The sequence below is a fragment of the Juglans regia genome, chromosome 1 (assembly GCF_001411555.2).
Source record: "Juglans regia cultivar Chandler chromosome 1, Walnut 2.0, whole genome shotgun sequence".
NCBI classification, from domain to species: Eukaryota; Viridiplantae; Streptophyta; class Magnoliopsida; order Fagales; family Juglandaceae; genus Juglans; species Juglans regia.
In genome coordinates this window covers 16,743,462-16,749,799 of record NC_049901.1, presented here as the reverse complement: position 1 = coordinate 16,749,799, position 6,338 = coordinate 16,743,462, and positions in this window count along the sequence as shown.

Genomic DNA, 6,338 nt, shown 5'->3' with positions numbered 1-6,338 from the left:
CAAAATCAAACGGGCCTTTCTTGTTTCAACATAGGCTAAGTTTAGATAGTAAAGTGATATCAGATAATATATAAATAATAGTAAAAAATGATAAAATATTAAATAATTGTAAAATTTAATTATAAAATATAAAATAGTAATGTAGTAATCTTACTGCCCAAACATAACCTTAAAATCCTATAAAAAAACACAGCCTTAAAATAAAGTAGGCAACTTAGAATTATGTACAAGAGTGACACTAGGTTGTCTGATGCCAACAATAACCGTTGGGCGTGCTGTCTAGCCAAAATTGATATTTTTTATATTTTATATTTTATATTTTTAATTTTTTTAATATTTAAAAAAATTAAAAAAAAATATTAACATATTAATAATCAATTTCTTAATTAATAAATTAAAAAAATAAAAACATAAATAATCAAAATAAGAGAGTAAAATAAAAGGGCATACTGTCATTATTTTTATGTGGAAAGGTGTGAGGCACACATTGGGCCGTAGACGACGAGAGCATCATACAGCTGTCGGTTGGCGTGATGTGTTGGCACCCACCGGATCCCCAAAATACGAGTCCTGGTCAGAGAAGGCCGCTTGTCTTTTTCTCTAGTTCAAAATAAATATATTTAAAATAATGATATATGTGCAGTTTTTTTTATAATTAATAAATAAATATATAATAATATTATTTTTATAAATTATTTTATAAAATATATTTTATTTAAAACATAATTATAAAAAATATTATAAAAATAATTATATACCTATCAATTTCTATATATTTTATTTGCATAGAGAAAAGCGTCTTTGCTTTAGTTTTGGTCCAACGCGGTCGGGTGCATTAGTTATACCGGGCAACCCGATGCTCCCGGTTGGTCAAACTATGGGTCTCGATCAGTGTGATTCTTGTGGGTATTAGCTACTGATGTGTCTTATCGTGGGTTTTAGGAATGTCAAATTACACGTATCATGTCAAAATATATATATATTATATTATATAAATAAATTTAAACACGATTCGTTAAATTTATCATATCAAAATCTCAAACTGTAACATGATTTATTAACATAACGGATCGTATCATATTAATATATTTTGATCAGTTAATAAATACTATAAAATAAGTTAACAAAACACGACTCGACTCGTTTCAATCCATTTCTGTAAATAGATTGAATAAATCCGAAATTAATCTATTTGACCTTATTAAGTTTAGCATAATTTTATATAAATGTTAAAATCATAATATCTATAAAAAAAAATATAAAACTAACTACAAGTTCAAAATTACAATCCAAATAAAAAAAATATCGAAATTAAAATACCAACAATTTTACTTTTAGGTATACGGGTATAATTGTAACTTTAACTTTCTTAACGGGTCATAACGGATCAAAACATGTTGATCCGTTAAAAAATCGTTTCTTAACAGGTCAATCCATTTTGATCCAAACTCATTAAGACTAAATCCAAATCCGTTATTATCATATCGTGTTTGTGTTGAATTAATGGTTCGTATCACATATTGTCATCCATAGTAGGTCTTAATCAATCTCAACGTGGAACTATTAGGTTTAGGAGGAATGAAGATCACCATTTTAACATGACAATATCCAATGTTCTTTATTGTCTCGTTTATTTTCACAATATATCTCATCCCATTTCATTTAAGTATTCCAAAATTTTTAAACTCTCACACAAAATAAAATAAATAATTCAACTTTTTCAAACATTAAAACAATAATAATATTAAAAAAATATTATAACAATATTTTAGTCAATTTTTAATTTTTATCTCAACTCATCTCATCTACAAACGAGACCCGTTTGATTATATAGATGAGATAAAAATTTATGAATAATAGTAAAATATTTTATGAATACTAATGAAATAATTTGAATTAAAATATTTTCTGAGATTTTTCATGAGAGAGAACAAATTGAATAAAAATATTATAAAATTAAAATATTAATTTTATTTTGGAATCTAAAAAAATTGATTTTTTTTATTTAAAAATTTGAAAAAATTGTAATAATTAGGTAATGAATTGATGAAAAAATTAAAAATTATAAAATGTTTGTATTTAAATGGTGTTTAAATGTTGAGATATTATGTTATGAGATGGATTGAGACCATCTATCAAACCAAACGGGTCTTATATAAAAAAAATTTATCTCATCAATTACTATTCATCACCTCACACTCTACAACTTATGAAAAAATTAGATGTGTGAGGTGTAGAAATAAATAGTGGCTGATACATATATAATTAATGATCCTCTCCCATTTCTTTTTTGTTGTAATGGATTTTTTCTGGTCTTTTATTGTAATGGAAAAAAAAAATTAATATGGTATAGAAATTAAAAAACTTATGACTAGTTTATAAAGGGAAATGGTAATTTATTTTTTATTTTTTGTAAAAATAGAAAATAGAAAATAAAATAAATATTAACAACTATAATATATAAAAATTATTAAACTGGAAAACCAAAACTCAGCGAAAAAATAGTGGCGGCAACATAGGGTGACCGCACGACAGCGTTTTTCTTCTAAATTACTTTTTATTTTATAATAATTAGTTATTATTTTAAAATTTAAAGAAATTTTAGAGAATTCGGCAGTTCGTAGTATCATCTAAAGTCCAGATGAGGTGCTATTATTCATTAATTTTTAAATTCTTCTTTAAATTTTTTTTAAGAATTTTTTTTCTTTTGAAAAGGTTTATGATTTTTAGAAATAAAAAATTTATGTGTAATTATTTTTACGTATTTTATTAATGTGATTGGCTGTATCATTTTTTTTAATATAAAATAATTATTTTTTACCAATTATATCAATTAAGTGCATAAAAAATACATATAAGTAACTGTATATAACAGAAATTTTTTAAAAGTCCAGATAATTTTTTTTCTAACCTTTACACATATGGTGCACATGTGGACTGTTAAGTGGCATGTGTGTAACCCTCGTTAGTGTTGATATAACATTTATAACAGTATTTTGGTGAGTTAGATCAATTTGACTATTTTTACAATCACATTGAGCAAAAGATTCAGTTGCTAATAGTAATTTCAAGGATCAAGTTGGTGTTTAAACTTTAAACTACTTACAAGCTTGGTATATCAATATGTAATTCTTTTTTCTTTTTTTTTAGTTTTTTTTAGAAAAGATGATGAGACTCCAATTTTATTAATTACCCTTATTTATGATGGAAAAATATCTTGTAGAGATAATTAAACTTGGGGTTACAAAGAAAAATAATAATGGCCCAAAACCAAATTCCTAAAAAAATATGAAGACTTTTTATATAAGTTTACAAAAAGATTTTTAAAAAAAAAACTAGAAAACTTAGTACCTAATAGTAGGAAGACCCAGACAATCCGGAAAGAACAGAGTAATCATATGCTTAGGGTGTTGAAAGAGAGATGAAAAGTTTACCGTATGTCCCATAACACCATAATTTGTTAGACTGTCTACTAGCTCATTACTTTCTTCGTAAACCTGATTAATACTAAAAAAAATCATTTTCGAAATAAAAAAATACATCCCAAATATCTAAGTAAATTCAGAGAGAAGAAACTTTATTAAGTCAATTAACCATAATGAGGGAGTGAGTCTTAATAACCAAATCAACGATGCTTAGTTCATAAGACAAAGTTAAATCAAATCAATATATCATTTGTTGTTGGACTTGTTACAGTGATAGAGAAACTAGAATATCAATACTATTTGCATAATCCATTTCAGTAGCATGTTGACAGTGTAAAAACTCGGGATTACAAATAATTAGTTAGTATTTAACAAATGTTTTTCCTAGAAAGTGATAGGGTCAACTAAAACCTGATCCTATAAAAAAATTGGTCCACCCCTGTGCAGCATGAGCATCTATTAAAACAAAAAAAAAAAAAAAGGATCAATTTATAATATATACAGAAACAAAATTTTATTATGAGTGCTGCTACACTCACCGCTCATAGTTACCATTGGAAGCTACCGTTAATTATAGAGATTTATTTTATCTTTTTGTATATGTATTTTTTAACACTTTTAAATATTTTTTTTAAAAAATAAAAGAAATTATAATATTATTAAAAAATAATTTCTTAATCACTAAGTAAAAAAAACTAAAAAACAAAGCGGTAGAGTTGAGTTGTAAAATAGAGATGAGAGAATAGTATTATCCTTTTATTATTATAAGTAGCTTGTTTATTCCTGTCTGCATTTTATCAGTATTTATTCGATGGTATTTGAATCTAATTGCGGATGAGATTATATATCTATAATTTTCCATGCGTGAATAAGGAATTTTAAGCTTAGCCCCTACCTAATCGTACTCTTCTGCTTTCTTTTTTACTTCTCTTATTATTATTATTATTATTATTATTATTATTATTATTATTATTAGGACTAATTATATTTTATCCGTTCAAAGTTTTACTTAATTCATAATATACATCCGAAACCAATAATTACATCAAAGTAAACCCTCAAACTTTCAAAATTTTCTAATCTTACTCCTCTATCTACCAAGAACGTTAAATCTAATAAAAATTCACTGCACGTATTACTCATGTACATAATATTCAATGTAAAGATATAATTTTTATCTAATTTATTATTATTAATCATATAAAATATAAAATAATATATGTTATCAATTAATAATAAATCATAAATCATTAAATAATTTTTTTATTAACTTATATATTGTTAATGAATATCAAACAATTTCATTGTGTACATAAATTATCTATACTTGCTTACAACTTAAGTATAAAATAATTTTATATATAGTTAATGATTAGTGATTTATTATTAATAGATAGTATATATTAATTTATATTTTATATGGTCAATGATAATTAATTAGATAAAAATTATATATTTACAATGAATTTCTGTTAAATTTGATGTTGCTAGTAAACAGAATGAGGAATTGAAAAGTTTTGAAAGTTTGAAGGTCTACTTTGATATAACTATTAGTTTTAGAAGTATATTATAAATTAAGTAAAAGTTTGAGAGAGTAAAATATAATTAAATTCTATTATTATTAAAATAACCATTTATATTATTTAGATCTTATTATTAGATTAATAATAAATAAATAAAATTAGCGTTGAGGTCCTGGTCCAAATCCTACAGTTCTAGGGCAACAAAGCTGTCTGCTTTCTTGGGCAAGGTGCCCTTTCTTTCCGAAGGAGTCAAAGATCCACATTAAAAAATTTTAGAGAAGTGAAAAATAATAAAAAAGTATCCTTTTATTTGAATTTAAGGATCTCAATTTAAACAGATATAAACTATTTGGATAAATACATGGACGTTGCTACGTTCACATATGGTTTTATCGAAATTCTCTACAGATAAGTTAATTTTTTATTTTTAACTTTTTCTTTTACAATTTTTTAAAACTATTTAAATATTTATTAAAAATAAAAAAAATCACATATTCATTTAAAAACACTTATTTAATCATTAAATAAAAAAATTAAAAAAAAAATCGTTGGAGGATTTCGGTATGTGAAACTAGTGTTTTCCTAAATATATATATATATATATATATTCCTTATACTTAAAAGAGCCTATCGTCCAATGAACAGTGACATCAACAGTAATGAACAGTAATCGTGAACAGTAACAAACATGGCAAAATCACAAAATCGCAAATCTCCGCGTCCCTCTCTAAGAGAAACCACGGCAAAATCATCATAAAATCATAACAAAAATTCTCCAAATTAACAAAATCACCACAAAATCACTATAAAATCACAACAAAAATACCATAAAATAAAAAAAATCACCACAAATTACGGTGGTGGAGGTGGCCTAAGGGGAAGTGGGCGTCCGTGAGGGAAGGTGAACATGCATGGTGGCTCGGCTGGGCGTGAGGACGGCTACGAGAGGTGGTCGGTGGCGAAAGGAGGTCCCGGTGGTAGTGCAGTGGCCAGAGGAGGTGGAGCTCCGCCATGGGTGTGGAGAACCTGTGCAAGAGAGAGGTGGATTTCGTGGGAGCAAGCGGCACGGAGATGAAGGCCGAGCTCCCTGGAGGGGGATGGCCGGTGGGAGAGGAGGCTACCGTGGAGGTGGTGGCGCCGGAGGATGGCGCACGGCGGCGCAGCAACATCAAACCCATTTGGGTTGTGCACAGCCGAGAGAGAGGAGGAGAGAGCGTGAGAGAGGGAGACCGGTGTGGGGGGACTTGCCGGAGTGAGGTGGTGCCGGTGGATGAGGTGGTGCCGGTGGAAGAGGCGGTGAGGCTCACCGACGCACGGCGGCGTCGGGCTGGGCAGAGGAAGATTCGGCTGGGAGGAGGGGCAGCATACCGCGTACGCGTGAGCTGAGGGA